Here is a 17,940-nt window from a genome sequence, read left to right as displayed (position 1 = left end):
GGGAAAATGGCTACTATGTACTATTTTTGCAACCTTAAAAAAAAAAAAAAAAAAATAGTTGTGACAAATGTACACGAAAGATATTAACAATAGGGGAAAATGGCTACTATGTACTATTTTTGCAACCTTTCTATAAATCTAAAACTATCTTTTTTTTTTTTTTTTTGAGACAAGAGTCTTGCTCTGTGGCCAGGCTGGAGTACAGGGGTGTGATCGCCACTCGCTGCAACCTCCACCTCCAGTGTTCAAGCGATTCTCCTGCCTCAGCCTCCCCAGTAGCTGGGGCTATAGGCACACGTGACCATGCCCGGCTACTTTGTGTATTTTTAGTAGAGATGGGGTTTCACCATGTTGGCCAGGATGGTCTCTATGTCTTGACCTCAAGTTATCTGCCCGCCTCAGCCTCCCAAAGTGCTGGGACTACAGGCGTGAGCCACTGCGCCAGGCCCATCCAAAACTATTCTAAAATAAAAAGTTTATTTAGGCCATGCCAACTTTTCTATAAATCTAAAACTATTCTAAAACAGAAAGTTTAATTAGGGTGGGCATGGTGGCTCATACCTGTAATGCGAGCACTGTGGGAGACGGAGGCAAGAGGATCACTTGAGCCCAGGAGTTCAAGACTAGATTGGGTAGCATAGCAAGACTCTGTCCCTAAGAGAAAAGTTCATTTAAAAAATAAAAAACTGGATCTCTCACAGCTAACATGGCGGCCCCCTGTATGTCCTACCGCGGAGCAGTTTCCTACCGGCTGCTTCTCTGGGGTAGGGGTAGCCTCCTCCAGAAGCAAGTCCTCTGGAAAACCACGGCAGCTGAGTTGCAAACAAATGTCAGATCCCAGATATTAGGGCTAAGTCATACTGCAGTTGTAACAAGAAAGAAAAATGTTCCCACCTTAAAACGTGAAACTTACACAGTGGATTTTATTAAAAAGCAGACTGAAGAGTTCAACATAGGAAAGAGACATTTAGCCAACATGATGGAAGAAGATCCAGAAACTTTCACTCAAGAGGATATTGATAAAGCTATTGTTTACCTTTTCCCAAGTGGTTTGTTTGAGAAAGAAGCCAGGCCAATAATGAAGCACCCTGAACTGATTTTTCTAAAACAAAGAGCAATCCAGTGGGGAGAAGATGGCCATCCATTTCACTATCTCTTCTATACTGGCAAACAGTCATACTATTCATTAATGCATGATATATATGGAATGTTACTCAATTTAGAAAAACGTCAAAGTCAGTTGCAAGCCAAAGGTCTGCTTCCAGAAGAAACTAAAACCAGAGACCTGATTGGCAGCAGATGGCTGATTAAGGAGGAACTGGAAGAAATGTTAGTGGAAAAACTGTCAGATCAAGATTATATGCAGTTCATTCACCTGCTAGAAAAGTTATTGACATTGCAGTATGGTGCTGCTGAGGAAGAATTTGTGCAGAGGTTTCAAAGAAGTGCAATCATTCAATCAAAAAAAACAGCTGATTGAAACTGTGCAGTTGACGAGCAAGGAATGGCCTTTAGCAAAAGCGAAGGTAAAAGAAGGACTGCAAAAGCAGAAGCAATTGTTTATGAACATGGAAGTGGAAGAATAAAAGTAAATGGAATTGATTACCTGCATTTCTTCCCAATCATGCAGGACAGAGAACAGCTGATGTTCCCTTTCCACTTTGTTGACCGGCTTGGGAAACACAATGAGACCTGCACAGTCTCGGGGCAGGATGTCGGCACAGGCTGGAGCAGTACGATTAGCAATGGCAAAAGCTTTGTGCAGCTTTCTCACTGAGGATGAGGTCGAGTGGATGAGACAAGCTGGACTGCTTACTACTGATCCACGTGTGAGAGAACGGAAGAAGCCAGGCCAAGAGGGAGCCCGCAGAAAGTTTACCTAGAAGAAGCGCTAAGGGTTTGTTCCCAGGAAAGAAGAAGAGCTGTATATACCTGCCAACAGGTATATACAGACACACAGTGAATAATGGCTGACCAGCATGAGGGCAGTACTGTCAGAAATTTCTTTGAGTTGTGAGATGGATGTATTTTTAAATGCTACTTTGTAAAGGTGACCTTTACAAAATAAAAGGGAAAAGAAATCTAAAAAAATAAAAAATAAAAAACAAATAAAATACTAGGCCAGGAGCAGTGGCTCACACCTGTAATCCCAGCACTTTGGGAGGCCGAGGCGGGTGGATCACCCGGCCAACATGATGAAACCCCTTCTCTACTAAAAATACAAAACATTAGTTGGGCCTGGTGGTGGGCGCCTGTAATCCCAACCACTTGGAGGCTGAGGCAGGAGAATTGCTTGAACCCGAGAGGCAGAGGTTGCAGTGTGCCAAGATTGCCCCATTGCACTCCAGCCTGGGTGACAGAGCAAGACTCTGTCAAAAAAAAAAATTTAGAACAAATTTAAATTGTATGTAAATGATACACAAATTAGGAGAATTGCTTGAACCTGGGAGGCAGAGGTTGCAGTGAGCCGAGATCGCACAATTATCGCACGATTGCACTCCAGCCTGAGCAACAAGAGAAAACTCCATCTCAAAAAAAAAAAAAAAAAGAAATTATAAAAAAAAAAAAAAAAAAAAAAAAAAAAAAAAAAAAAAAAAAAAAAAAAAAAAAAAAAAAAAAAAAAAGTTGGGGGGCTGGGCACAGAAGTGCATGCCTATAATCCCAGCACTTTGGAATGCTGAGGTGGGTGGATCACAAGGTCAATAGATAGAGACCATCCTGGCCAACATGCTGAAACCCTGTCTCTACTAAAAATACAAAAATTAGCTGGGCGTGGTGGCGCATGCCTGTAGTCCCAGCTACTTGGGAGGCTGAGGCAGGAGAATTGCTTGAACCTGGGAGGCAGAGATTACAGTGAGCCAAGATCGCGCCACTGCACTCCTGTGTTTCCTATGGCTGGCCTGTGCCTTCTGGAAAGTCCTATTACGTTTTAATACTTTTTAATACTGGCAGTAAAACTAAAGTATGGTCCCTATGTATAAAATCATCCGTGGAAAAATAAATACCAGTAGACTGCAAGCTCCTCGAGAGCAGAATTCACATTTTTAAAAATAGATATGGGATCAAGCTCTGTTGCTCAGGCTGATCTTGAACTCCTGGCCTCAAGTGATTCTCCCACCTCAGTCTCCCGAGTAGCTGGAATTATAGGCGGGAGCCACTGTGCCCAACAGAATGCATATCTTATTCATCTCTGTGTCCTTGATGCATGGCAAATAGTATCTTAATAAATGCCTATTAAACTGAACTATGCTATGTAGATGTATATTGTATACATATACATATTCACACACATATACATACATATGCATCTATAGAAAGAATGGAGGAAGCAAAAGATTACAATCATAAAGACATACGTGTTACTAAAATTGAACAGCAAAATACAAAAATGAAACATCTCATGAATTAAATGAGCATGTTCTATAAGCTCAGATGCTATAAACCCTTGAGTCTTTTCCTCCCTGACAAGCTTTTCGGCCATTTGACAGCATTTTGCCTTTGCCACCTGGCGACAGGATTGAAAGAACAGTGAATATGCTGACAGACTCTTCACTCTTCCCCTGTGGGGCACCTTCCACAAGTGTTCAATCAGAGTTCCCCCCATATCCATAAAAGAGCATCTTCTGTGAGCTGACGGCAGCTATGGAGTCACTGAAAAGGGAAATCGTGGCGCAGAAAATAGCGGACTGCCTTTTTGCACACCCACTTTGTCTCCAAACCAGCATGAATAAGGGAATAGGGAGCAAAATGAGAAAGAAATGCAGAGACAGATAGAGAATAATTCGTTTCTGAACGTAAGAGGCCATATGCAGTCACAGTTACACACAGACACTTAGAGGTGTAGATAGAATTGGAGACAAAACTCCCTGCTTGCCAATTTTACTAAATAAACATATTCACAGATTTCATAGCATTAATGAGCTGCAAAATAACTACATATTGAAGCTGCATGCAGCTGTCTGTACTGTTTGAGGATATTTTAAGTGAATATTAAGCCAATAATATAAATTAAAGAGGCCAAGTTCTCAAAGAGGCTTAAATAAGAAGCCAGTTAGCATGAATAGAACGAGCACATGGTTTGGATGACAGATGTTAGATTCATGGGTATTCATTATAACTTTATGATTTATCTTAAATGATATGCATTTTATGAGTTAAAAAATATATATTCTGGGGGGATGGTAAGAAGATAATAAGAAAAACATTTCAAATTGGTTTCTAGGTGAGTACAAATGTTTAAAGTTAAAAAGATGAATGCCTTGTAAAAAAAAAAGAAAAATGTGTACCAATGGATGAATGCCTTGTAAAAAATAAAAATAAAAAAAGATGAGGCACAAGTTACAGTTATGATATGTCGGTAATGATGCTCAGAGCTGACTAATACATTGTCTGCTGCATTATCTGCTGATAGCTTTGACACATTTCTGAACTGGGCTAAGAAATATTTATTGCGATGCCAACAAACCCGTGGAGTGCTGAATTTTAACAATCCAGTCACAAGCCTGACTTTTTATTGCATTGAGCATTATAGAAACAAGACTTATACTCTGTATGATTTATAACTAATATTAGAGGAGAAAGAGAAGAACAATGTTGCAATTTAAAATATGCATCATAATTTATAAAACATTTATAAAGAATATATTCACAGGCCGGGCGCGGTGGCTCAAGCCTGTAATCCCAGCACTTTGGGAGGCCGAGGCGGGTGGATCGCGAGGTCAAGAGATCGAGACCATCCTGGTCAACATGGTGAAACCCCGTCTCTACTAAAAATACAAAAAATTAGCTGGGCATGGTGGTGCGTGCCTGTAATCCCAGCTACTCAGGAGGCTGAGGTAGGAGAATTGCCTGAACCCAGGAGGCGGAGGTTGCAGTGAGCCGAGATCGTGCCATTGCACTCCAGCCTGGGTAACATGAGTGAAACTCCGTCTCAAAAAAAAAAAAAAAAAAGAATATATTCACATATATAATTTTTACATGTACCCCTAATCTCTTCCAGTTTAGATAATATGAATTTCTGAAAGTGGCTGGCTCACGCCTATAATCCCAGCACTTTGGGAAGCCGAGGCGGGTAGATTACCTGAGGTCAGGAGTTTCAGACCAGTCTGACCAACATGATGAAACCCTGCCTCAAAAAAAAGGAAAAAAAGAAATTAAAAAAAAAAAACAATTTCTGAAAGTTAGGCTTTTATTACGCAAAAACTTCTAGCATCTCAGACCTGCCATGCTCCTAATCAACCTAGAAGGGTGTAGGAAAACATGCTAGACAAGCCAAGAAAGAACAGATATAAGGACCACCATTACCAAGTTCCTTTTTTGTGCTAAGCACACTTACAAAGGTTCATTCCTCAGAAAGTAGTTATTTTTATCCCCATTTTACAACTAATAAGCCTGAATTTAGGAAAGCTAATTAACTTGTGCTTATAAAAGTGATTGTCTCAATGGGAAGAAGATAGTCTCATATTTGCAATAAGAAAGTTATTTTTCTTCAGTAATTTCAGCAATAAAGATGTTTCTGTTATTGTGGCCTAAAAATTAGAAATAGTTGATCAAAATAGATAAAACAAGCCTGTACCAGTCTCATGTCCTACACTAATAGAGAATGGTAAGAATAAATTCAAACTCAAGTCTGATAGCATGGCCCACTTTTTTCCCACTATATCACATCCTTTCAAGTCCTATTGTCATTAAAGTTCTAAATAATTATAGAAATTTAGCTGTTGAAAGTCAGCACTAGGAGAGAAAAATGAAAATGCCACTTGACATGTTCATTCTAAAAATTATACAGAAATGGAAAGTAACAAATAGCCAAGACCCAACTGAAGAAGAACTGGAATGGAGAGCTTGTTCTCTTGGATATAAAGACATGGCATAAAGCTATAGCAATTAAGACAGTGTGATGCTGGTACAAGCATAGACAAATAGAATGCAATACAGAGTATTGCTTATATTGCTCATGTATTGCTTAACATTTGATTCTTAACAAAGGTGATACTGCAGAGCAGCAGAGAGAGAACAGTCTTTTCAATAAATGATGCTAGGATATTTGAAAACGAATCTTGGCAAGAAAAAAAAAACCTTTAACTCACATCATACACAAAGGACAATCCAATGTAGATTGTAGATCTAAATTTGAAAGGAAAAAATACCTGAGCTCAATTACCTGAGCACATCACAGCCTAATGGAAGCTAACCGAAAAGAAATAATGCAAGCATTAACTATGATCATTATTCTAGGTGCTTATTTCATTCTCCTACAAATCTCAGAATATATTGAAAGTTCATTTACTATTTCTGATGGAATTTATGGCTCCACATTCTTTGTCACTACAGGATTTCATGGCTTCCATGCTATTATTGGATCTACATTTCTCACTACATGTCTTCTTCACAAACTAATATTTCACTTTATAACCAATCACCACTTCGGCTTCAAAGCTGCTGCATGATACTGACACTTCATAGACATAGTGTGACTGTTCCTGTATATTTCCATTTACTGATGTGGATCCTACTCTCTTAGTATAAAAGTACCATTGACTTCCAATCAATAAGCTTTGATTCAAACCCGAAAGAGAGTAATTAACCTAACAATAACTTTAGCAACTGACACTCTCTTAGCCCTATTACTGATTATGATCACATTCTGACTCCCACAATTAAACGTTTATAGAGAAAAATATAACCCCTATGAATGTGGGTTTGATCCCATAGCCTCTGCTCGCCTACCTTTCTCTATAAAATTCTTTTTAATTGCTACTACATTCCTTCTATTCGGCCTAGAAATTGCCCTGCTACTACCCCTACCATGAGCAACCCAAACAAGTAATCTAATGTTAACAATTAGCACAATTCTTATGCTAGTAATTAGTTTAATTCAGGCGTAGTTTATGAATGAACTCAAAAAGGATTAAACTGAGCCAAATTGGTATATAGTTTAAATCAAAACAAATGATTTTGACTCATTAGATTATGATGAATTATATCTACCAAATGCCTTTTATTTATATTAATAATATACTAGCATATTCTATATCTCTACCAGGAACATTAATTTATCGATCCCACCTAATCTCTACTATGTTTGGAAGGCAAAATATTATCGTTGTTCATTATAATTATACTCATAACCTTAAATATACATTTTATCTTTTTTTTTTTTTTTGAGACGGAGTTTCGCTCTTGTTACCCAGGCTGGAGTGCAATGGCGCGATCTCGGCTCACTGCAACCTCCGCCTCCTGGGTTCAGGCAATTCTCCTGCCTCAGCCTCCTGAGTAGCTGGGATTACAGGCACGCGCCACCATGACCAGCTAATTTTTTGTAGTTTTAGTAGAGACGGGGTTTCACCATGTTGACCAGGATGGTCTCGATCTCTTGACCTCGTGATCCACCCGCCTCGGCCTCCCAAACTGCTGGGATTACAAGCGTGAGTCACCGCGCCCGGCCATTTTATCTTAATATCTATAATACCTTTTGTCTTTCTAGTATTCGCTGCCTGTGAAGCTGCAGTAGGTCTAGCCCTACTAATTTCAACTTCTAACATACACAGCCTAGATTACTTAAAAAACTTAAATCTACTCCAATGTTAAAAGTTATTTTCCCAACAATTACACTGCTTCCAACAACATGACTTTCAAAAAATTATATAATATGAATTAACATAGTCACTCATAGCTTATTTATCAGTCTCTTTACCCTATTATTCTTTCACTACCCCAGCAACAACCTATGTACCTTCTCACTAACTTTCTTTTCAGATCCGTTAACATTTCCGCGTCTAATCTTAACAGCCTGACTTCTACCTCCCATAATTTTAGCCACTCAACACTACCTATTCAACATTTCCCTCCCACAAAAGAACCTTAACATTTCCATACTAATTATCCTACAAACCTCCTTAATTACAGCATTCACGACCACAGAGCGAATCATATTTTATATCCTATTCGAAGTCACATTAATTCCCACTAATTATTATTACCCACTGAGGATATCAATCAGAACGCCTCAATGCAGGCTCATATTTCTTATTTTATACACTAGTAGGATCCCTTCCCCTACTGGTCATACTTCTTTACACCCAAAACACCTTAGGGTCACTAAATATAGTAACAACAACAGTTATTGCTCAAGAAATATTATTCTCCTGAACCAACAATGTTACATGACTAGCATATATAACGGCCTTTAGAGTCAAATGCCTCTATATGGACTCTACCTATGACTCCCTAAAGCCCATGTAGAAGCCCCTATAGCCAGCTCAATAGTACTTGCAGCAGTACTGCTAAAATTAGGCAGCTATGGCATAATATGAATTACCCCTGTCCTTAACCCCCTAACAGAAACCATAAGCTATCCTTTCCTCATTTTATCCTCATGAGGTATAATTTTGACAAGCTCTATCTGTTTACGACAAACTGACCTAAAATTACTCATCGCCTATTCTTCCGTAAGCCATATAGCACTTGTTATTCTAGCAATCCTCATTCAAGCCCCTTGAAGTTTTACAAGCACTACTACTCTCATAATCGCCCACAGACTCACCTCATCTTTAATGTTCTGCCTAGCAAACTCAAATAATGAACGAATCCATAGCCGAAACATACTATTGACCCGAGGCCTCCGAACATTATTTCCATTAATAGCCCTTTGATGACTTTTAGCAAATTGTACTAATCTTGCCCTACTCCCAACCACTAATTTAATTGGAGAACTCTTTACAATCATAGCCTCCTTCTCCAGATCAAACTTCACTATTATACTTATAGGACTTAACATACTAATTACATCCCTTTATTCACTATACATATTTACCTCAACACAACGGAGAGCATTAATGTACAACATTAGCTGTATTAAACCTTCCTTCACACAGGAAAATATTTTATTATTTATACATCTTGCAACAGTCCTACTCCTTACTCTAAACCCCAAAACAATCACAGGATTAACATCCTGTAGCTATAGTTTAACTAAAACATTAGATTGTGAATCTAACAATAGAAGCCTACAACTTCTTATCTACCGAGAAAGTATGCAAGAACTACTAACTCATGCCCTCAAGTCTAATAACATAGCTTTCTTACTTTCTTTTTTCTTTCTTTTTTTTTTTTTTTGAGACAGTCTCGCTCTGTCACCAGGCACCAGGCTGGAGTGCAATGGCGCTATCTTGGCTCACTGCAACCTTCACCTCCTGGGTTCAAGTAATTCTCCTGCCTCAGCCTCCCGAGTAGCTGGAACTACAGGCGCCTGCCACCATGTCAAGCTAATTTTTGTTTTTTAGTAGAGATGGGGTTTCACCATGTTGGCCAGGATGGTCTTGATCTCTTGACCTCGTGATCTGCCCACCTCGGTCTCCCAAAGTGCTGGAATTACAGGTGTGAGCCACCACGCCTGGCCCTGGCTTTCTTACTTTTAAAGGATAGAAGTAATCTATTGGTCTTAGGAAGCAAAAATATTGGTGCAACTCCAAATAAAAGTGAAAAAGTATTCTTCCATCACTTTAATAACCCTAATTCCCCTATTCTTACCTATTTTCATTAATCCCCCTAAAAAGATCCTATATCCATACTATGTAAAAATGGCTATTGTATATGCCTTCATCACCAGCCTTATCTCTATAACAGTATTTGTTCTCACAAATCAAGAAACTATTATTTCAAATTGACATTGAATAACAATCCAAACCCTTAAACTATCATTAAGTTTCAAACTAGACCTCTTCTCCACGATATTTACCCCCATAGCATTATTTGTTACTTGGTCTATCATAGAATTCTCAATACGATATATCTAGATCCAAATATCAATCAATTCCTCAAATATTTACTCATTTTTCTCATCACAATATTAATCCTAATCACCACCAATGGACTCTTTCAACTTTTTATTGGTTGAGAAGGAATAGGCATTATAGCTTTCCTATTAATCAGCTTATGGTACCGCCGAGCAGATGCTAACACAGCGGCCCTCCAAGCAATCTTATATAACTGTATTGGTGATAATTGGTTTTATCCTAGCAATAGCATGATTCTTTTTATTCTCCAACTCATGAGACTTCCAACAAATATTCATCCTCAACTGCACCCCAAATTTCTTTCCACTAATAAATCTCCTCTTAGGAGCCTTCTAGAGGATAATACAAAATACCTTTATGATCTTGGTGTAGAGAAAGTGTTCTAAAACAGGAAACATATTTATTAAGTTGATGAATTTGACTCTGTTATAATCAAGAATTTTTCTTCTTCAAAAGACTATATAATGAAAAGATAAACCACAAAAAGGAGAGGAACTTTATAGCATACACAACTGATAAAGGGCTTATATCCAGGGTATACTGTATAAAGAACTACTGGAAATCAATAACAAAAAGATAAACAACTTCAGTTGGAACATAGGCCAGAGACCTGAACAGGCATTTCACAAAAGAGAATATCAAATAGCCAATAAACATATGAAAATTGCTCAGTCTCATTACTAATCAGGAAAATGAAAATTAAAACCACAATTGGGCCTAAGAATGGTGGCTCACACCTTTAATCCCAGCACCGTGGGAGGCCGAGGCTGAAGGGTCGCTTGAGCCCAGGAGTGCAAGATCAAATTGGACAACATGTCGAAAACCCATGTCTAAAAATAAATAAATAAATAAAAATTAAAAGAAAAAAAGGCCAGCCTGGGCAACATAGCAAGACTCTGTCTCTACAAAAAAAAAAAAAAAAAAAAAAATCAAGGTATGGTGGCATGTTCCTGTAGTGCCAGTTACTTGGGAGGCTAATGTGGGAGGCTTAATTGTACCCAGGAGTTTGAAGCTGAAGTGAGCTACTGCACACCAGCCTGGGTGATAGAGCAAGATTCTGTCTTTAAAAAACAAAATGAAATAAAATAAAACACACAAACGAAACACACAATTGGATAATAGCATATATCCCCCAGAAAAGCTAAAATTAAACAAACTGACAATAATAACTATTGGCAAGGGTGTGAGGCACTGGGAACTCTCATACACTGCTGGCAGGAGTGACGCAACCACAGTTTGACTTTCTCTACTAAGGTTGAAGGTGCATACTCAGTGATCCAACAATTCCACTATCATAGACCCAGTACAAAAGTGTACACATATATCTCAAGAGACACATATACAAATGTTCATGAGGTGTTATTTGTAATAGCTCCAAACTGGAAATAACCCAAATATGGCATTGACAGTAGAATGAGTAAATATGGAGTGTGATATATTCATACAATGGAATGATATTCAGCAATGGAAATGAGCAGGCTAAATCTATATGCAACATTATGGATGGTTATGGATGACTTTTAGGTACAAATCTTTTTACAACATTATGGATTCATTATGGCTGAATCTTAGATACAAAAGAACACACGTACAGTTAGTGTCCTCGGACAGAGTTTCCTGACGGATCCCTGTCATCTGGAGTTAGTGGCAGCAGGGTAGCCCCTAGGACCAAAGTGTGTTGGGCAAGATGTTCCAGCAGGCAGCTGCTCTAAGGTAACTGCTTCGTTAGAGGTTTAGAGATGAGCAGGTTTAGAGAACTAGGGATTAGGGTTTCCTTTTTCTGGGAAAGGCCAGGAGGGAGAGAAAATGGGGAGATGGGCGTCTAAAAAATGTCCACCTTAATCATTTTCAGATCTACTTTAAGGCTTTCTCCTCTTGTTCAGTGTTATTCCTCTTGTAAAAAGTTTTAAAAACCAGGCAAGATTAACCTGCAGTGTTTAAGAGTACGTGTTTACAAAAGTCAAGATAATAGTTACCTTTGGGAGAACAGAAGGGATAGTAATTGAGAGAGGGTTGATGATAATGTTCTTTTTATTGAGCTGAGTAGTAGCTACATGGATGTTTGTGGATAATTTGTTGAGCTAAACATTTTTGTATTGTGCTCTTTTCTGCCTTTCTGATTGAGAATTATATTTCACAACAAAAAAAGGTTTAAAAGATCATAATTTTTAAATTCCCATTCAATTTCACTGAGGAAAAAAAAGTATTCAGTGTCTATGTGTTAGGCATGGTACTCTTTTTCTGAAGCCAAGGGAGAAATGAAATACAAAGATGAATGGCATGGTTCCTGTCTCCAGTAAGCTTACAATAAAGTATTACAAGGCAGAATGCAATAAGCAGCAAATAAAGGCATTGTTATGTTATTTGCACTACTTAGGTTTAAAACATCACCTTATCGACCAGGTGAGATTGCTCACTCCTGTAATCCCAACACTTTGGGAGGCTGAGGCAGGTGGATCATGAGGTTAGGGGTTCAACACCAGGCTGGCTGAGATGGTGAAATCCCGCCTCTACTAAAACTACAAAAATTAGCCAGGCGTGGTGGCAGGCACCTGGATTCCTAGCTATTCGGGAGGCTGAGGCAGGAGAATCGCTTGAACCTGGGTGGCAGAGGTTGCAGTGAGCCGAGATGGCGCCACTCCACTGTAGCCTTGGCGACAGAGTGAGACTTGGTCTCAAAAAAAAAAAAAATTACCTAAAAATTTTATTTAAAAGTTAATGGCCTCAATGGGAAGAATTGAGATATAAGAAAAAATAATAATAAAGTTCTTTTTTTCAGTAATGGCAGCAATAAAGATGTTTGTTATTGTGGCTTAAAAACAACAGATTGGGGCTGGGCACGGTGGCTCATGCCTGTAATCCCAGCACTCTGTGAGGTTAAAGAGGGTGGATCACCTGAGGTCAGGAGTTTGAGACCAGCCTGGCCAGCATGGTGAAACCCCAGCTCTACTAAAAATACAAAAAGTAGTCAGCCAGGTTGGTGTGTGCCTGTAAACCCAGCTACTCGGGAGGCTGAGGCAGGAGAATCACTTGAACCCAGAAGGTGGAGGTTGAAGTGAGCTGAGATCATGCCATTGTACTCCAGCCTGGGCAACAGAGCAAGACTTTGTCTCAAATAATAATAATAATAATAACAGATTAGTTGATCAAAATGAACAAAAACAAGCCTGAACCCTTCTCGTGGCCCTTTAATTTCACACTCTGAAGTTTTCCATCACTGCTATCATATCTGGCCTTTAAGTTTTCCAAGAGCTTACATTCCAAAAAGATAATTTTAAAAACCTTATTAACATTGACTTTAATAATATGAAATCCAGGCCGGGCATGATGGCTCATGCCTGCAATCCCAGTATTTTGGGATGCTGAGGCAGTGGATCACTTGAGGCCAGGAGTTCAAGACCAGTCTGGCTAACATGGCAAAACCCCATCTCTACTAAAAATACCAAAATTAGTTGGGCATGGTGGCACACACCTGTAATCCCAGCTGCTCGGGAGGGTGAGGCAGGAGAATTGCTTGAACCTAGGAGGCAGATGTTGCATGTTGAAGTGAGACAAGACTGTGCCACTGCGCTCTAGCCTAGGTGACAGAGTGAGACTCCGTCTCACACACACACACACACACACACACACACACACACCCAACAGCTCTAATGATAATGCATGTCTTTGTTTGATTGCTTGTTTGTGAGACAGAGTCTCACTCTGTCGCCCAGGCTGGAGTGCAGGGTGCCATCTTGGCTCACTGCAACCTCTGCCTCCCGGATTCAAGTGATTCTCCTGCCTCAGCCTCCCAAGTAGCTGGGACTACAGGCATGTGCCGCTATGCCCAGCTAATTTTGTCTACGCATATTTAGTAGAGATGGTGTTTCACCGTGTTAGCCAGGATGGCCTCAATCTCCTGACCCCACGATCTGCCTGACTCGGCCTCCCAAAGTGCTGGGATTACAGGCGTGAGCCACCGCGCCCAGCTAATGCATGCTTTTTCAAAGAATTTATCACCCTTGACTTGTGCCCAAGTCATGACTTGTGCCTTTATTTTCTAGCTCTGCAAAGTACTGTGTTAACCCAGCACTTACATGATTATCACTATTATTATCCATTTTAATAATAGAGATCACACAAAAGTGAAATACAATGCAAAACAAATCCCAGCTCAGTTTGCAAACACCAAGCACGAGCAGGAGGCCAAGTGAGCTGCCAGCCTCTCATTGAACCTTATGTTCCTACTCCAACAATCAGCAGCAGTTCTCTATTACAGTGGATGCTATAGAACCAGTAGCCAGTCTAGGTCCTGTGATTCATGTTCCCTACATAGCTGATTGTTTTTAATTTACAATGTGAAAATCCATGGTAGAGGAAATGTCTGTAAGTGTAAGTTGCTATGGAAACACAGAGAAAGAAATACTTAATTCCTTCTTGGAGGTACCAGGGGGATTGAAGTTCAGGGAAGGTTGCCCTTTCGATCTGAGTTTTGAATAAGGAGAGAATGTCTGCAGGTTTAGAAGCAGGAAAAGGCACATCCAGGTGAGAATACCTTATGAAGAGACAGAAAACATTGCTGTGGAAGTTTGGAGAATAGAACTTAAATTGTCACGGCTGAAACAGAGTTTTTTGAGAGCCAGTTTTCAAATAAGTTTTAAAATAATGTAAATGTATGTCTATTCTATTGTATAGAACTAGTGTATCTTATACCCTAAGAACAGGTTTGCTGTTCCTCAATCACTTCTCAATTACTGGTTTAGATAATTTTACTCACATTAATCTGCATTCCTTTTCTTCCCATTAGCCATTTTTCTCTTTTATAAGAATTGCTATAATTTACAAAAGGTACTGGCAGTCTCTGATAAAAATATATATCAGTGTACAGTTATTCATGTGGTTTGGGAGCTGAATACTGAACTCTAAGCAGGATATCTAGATGTTGGTGCTGGCATGTCCTTCAAGGAACTCCACGGACCTGGGCAAGTTGCTCAACTTGTTTTGACCGCAATGTTTTTTATGTGTAAAACAAGATGATCTCTAAGATCCCTTCTACTATAATGGTCCTTTCAGATAGTGAATTATGAACTAAGCAGCCTAATGTCCTATCTGGCTAGGAGATTTGCCTCACATGCCTGCAACAAGACAGAAGTTAAAATATTGGGTCGGATGCAGTGGCTCATGCCTGTAGTCCCAGCACTTTGGGAAGCTGAGGCGGGCAGATCACCTGAGGTTAGGAGTTCAAGATCAGCCTGACCAACATGGTGAAACCCTGTCTCTACTAAAAATACAAAATTAGCCGGGCATGGTAGCACACGCCTGTAATCCCAACTAGTCAGGAGTCTGAGGCAGGAGGATCACTTGAACCCAGGAGGCAGAAGATGCAGTGAGCTGAGATCGTGCCATTGCACTCCAGCCTGGGCAACAAGAGTGAAACTCTGTCTCAAAAAAAAAAAAATTATGTCTTAAGAAAGGGTATCTCAGGGAGAGACCCCTAGACAATGATGAGGCAAGGCAAAGAACCTCACACTTAAGTACATGAAAAACTGCTAGCCATGCTAATCTGTTATTAAAGTTTGGTTAAATTAGAATCAGAAATGTGTGCACAAGAGCAATGCTATGTTTTTTTGTTGTTGTTCACTTGTGTGTTTTGAGGCAAGGTCTTGCTCTGTCACCCAGGCTAGAGTGCAGTGGGTGCCATCACATCTCACTGCAGCCTCAACCTTCTGGGCTCAAGCGATCCTCCCATCTCAACCTCTGAAGTAGCTGGGACTATAGGTGTGCACCATCATGCCCAGTTAATGTGTTTTTTTTTTTTTTTTAATTTTTAGAGATAGGGTCTGAATATGTTGCCCAGGCTAGTTTCGAACTCTTGGCCTCAAGGGATCCTTCTGTCTTGGCCTCCCAAAGTGTTGGGATTACAGTTGTGAGCCACCATGATTGGCCACTATGCTTTTTGAAAAATTGTAGTAAAATAACATGAAGGTTACCATTTTAACCATTTTAGGTGTACAATTCAGTTGTATTATGTACATTCACAATATTGTGTAATCATCATCACTAACTATAAGTGCTATGCTTTCGTATTTTGTTTTTCCTCCCTTAGTTTCCTTAGAGAATACTATTTTAAATAAATCTTCTCCCTCAGCTGAATGAAAAGAAAAGAATCTTTTTCATATCATCATTATAGTGGTTCTTTTTCTTTTCTTTTTGTTTTTTTAAGAGACAGAGGTCTCACTATGTTGCCCAAGTTGGACTCAAACTCCTGGACTTAAGCAATCCTCCAACCTCAGCCTCCAGAGTAACTGGGACTACGGCATGTGACACTGCATTGGGCTACAGTGGTTCTTAACTTGGAGATCCTTTTCCCCTTTAGGGGACATTTGGCAATGTCTGGATACTATTGACATCTAGTGGGTATAGGCTAGCAATGTTGCTAAACATCCTACAATTCACAAAACAGTTGTGACACGGTAATTGCCCCATAAACTGCATACCTCGACCATACCTCAGCTTTCCGTTGAAACTGCTCTCTGTAACCCTAATGTGACACACAAGCAGTCCAAACCAACGCCATTTTGGCCTCTGCACCATTTTAAGAAAAACTAAGACTTGTAATAAGTAACTAAGGTCTGTAATTTCCTCCCTACTCGGGCAATATGTAAACTAACGCTTATCTTGACTTCCATGAACCACTTAAGTAACAATCGGAATGTCCAAAGCCTCTCACCCTCACCCCCACCCAGGAGGTGGTTTACAGAATGTCCAAAGTCCACTGGCCCTCGGAATGTCCGAAGCCCCTCGCCCTCACCCAGGAGTTGGTTTATGGGCATAAAACCATCTCACACAGGAGGTGGTTTACGGGCATAAAAGGTCTTGACACCCTCCTTTCGGGGCCACGGGTTAGAGAGACTCGAGTCCTCCATGGCCGCCGGCAATAAAGACCCTGTAATTTGGCCCAGTCTTTGTCTCAATGGTAATTTCGTGCTCGCTTGGTTACAAAACAGTAGCCCCCTCACCCACACCCAATAAAGAATTATCTAGCCCCAAATGTTATTAGTATTGCTTTTGTGAATCCTTGCTCTTTCAGAATCATTCTGGGGCTCCATGCCTCTCACTTTCAGCAATGGAGAGGCATGGTAGTAGTAAGACTGGATAAGTTCTGAAACCCAAGGAAATACAGCAAGACTTAGGCAGATAAAGAGAAGAAACTAAATAAGGATGAGCTGTGAACATTAACTCCTTTTCTCCTAGTGAACCCCTCACTGCGTTGCTCTCTAATTCTATGTTAGTGGTCATTTTGTAACTGTTCCTGTAGCACAATATTTATCAATAGCACAACTACAACGGTAAAAGGACAGGACCAAGATGCAAGAGGCCCAAACAGTGAAAGGCAGTGTTTAATTACTTTTCCCTTTCGGATGAGTTCTTTTTTTTTTTTTTTTTTTTTTTAGACAGAATCTTGCACTGTTGCCAGGCTGGAGTGCAGTGGCGCAATCTCAGCTCACTGCAATCCCCTCCTTCCCGGTTCATGTGATTCTCCTGCCTCAACCTCCCAAGTAGCTGGGACTATAGGCATGTGCCACCATGCCCAGCTAATTTTTGTATTTTTTTCTTATCATATATATATATATACACACACATATATATATATAAATATTTTTTTTTTTTTTTTTTTAAGACGGAGTTTCAACCATATTGGTCAGGCTGGTCTTGAACTCACGACCTCAGGTGATCCACCCGCCTTGGTCTCCAAAGTGCTTGGATTACAGGTGTGAGCCACCAAGCCCGGCAATTTTTGTATTTTTAATAGAGATGAGGTTCACCATGTTGGCCAGGATGGTCTCGATCTCTTGACTTTATGATCTGCCCACCTCAGCCTCCCAAAGTGCTGGGATTACAGGCATGAGTCACTGAGCCTGGCCTGGGATGAGTTCTTTCTAAGAAGCAGTCTCCTTTTGAAATTTGACTTCTATTATACCTTGATCATCAGCATCTGACCGTCAATTTACTGAATATGCTAGTCATATGTCTGGTCCTGATTGTGACTTGTCCAAGAGGAATATTAGTTTGGTTAGTAGTCTTGGCGGAACTCCCTACCAGGAAAAAATAAGCAGTGATTCCTCTTTTTTTATTTTTTTTTTTTATTTTTTTATTTTATTTT

The 17,940-nt window shown here is 39.9% G+C and overlaps 1 long non-coding RNA gene and 1 pseudogene across 2 annotated transcripts in view; one reads left to right on the top strand and one right to left on the bottom strand.

Moving 5' to 3' along the window:
- The window catches only part of LOC108316177, a 15,045-nt gene extending 6,225 nt beyond the window's left edge, over window positions 1-8,820 (bottom strand). Inside the window, exons 1-2 of the long non-coding RNA XR_001830220.2 lie at window positions 8,396-8,820; window positions 7,125-7,131 (exon numbers count right to left, since the gene is read on the bottom strand). This is a non-coding gene — a long non-coding RNA (uncharacterized LOC108316177). The remainder of the gene's footprint in view (window positions 1-7,124; window positions 7,132-8,395) is intronic.
- On the top strand, window positions 693-1,895 carry LOC108316169 (annotated as a pseudogene). Its single transcript, XR_001830216.1, has one exon. The product of XR_001830216.1 is annotated as a 28S ribosomal protein S9, mitochondrial-like (transcript).
- Window positions 8,821-17,940: the final 9,120 nt, after the last annotated feature.

This window comes from Cebus imitator, unplaced genomic scaffold (genome assembly GCF_001604975.1).
Source record: "Cebus imitator isolate Cc_AM_T3 unplaced genomic scaffold, Cebus_imitator-1.0 Scaffold9, whole genome shotgun sequence".
NCBI classification, from domain to species: Eukaryota; Metazoa; Chordata; class Mammalia; order Primates; family Cebidae; genus Cebus; species Cebus imitator.
Note: the sequence above shows the minus strand (reverse complement) of the source record. Positions and strands in the feature narration are given on the sequence as shown.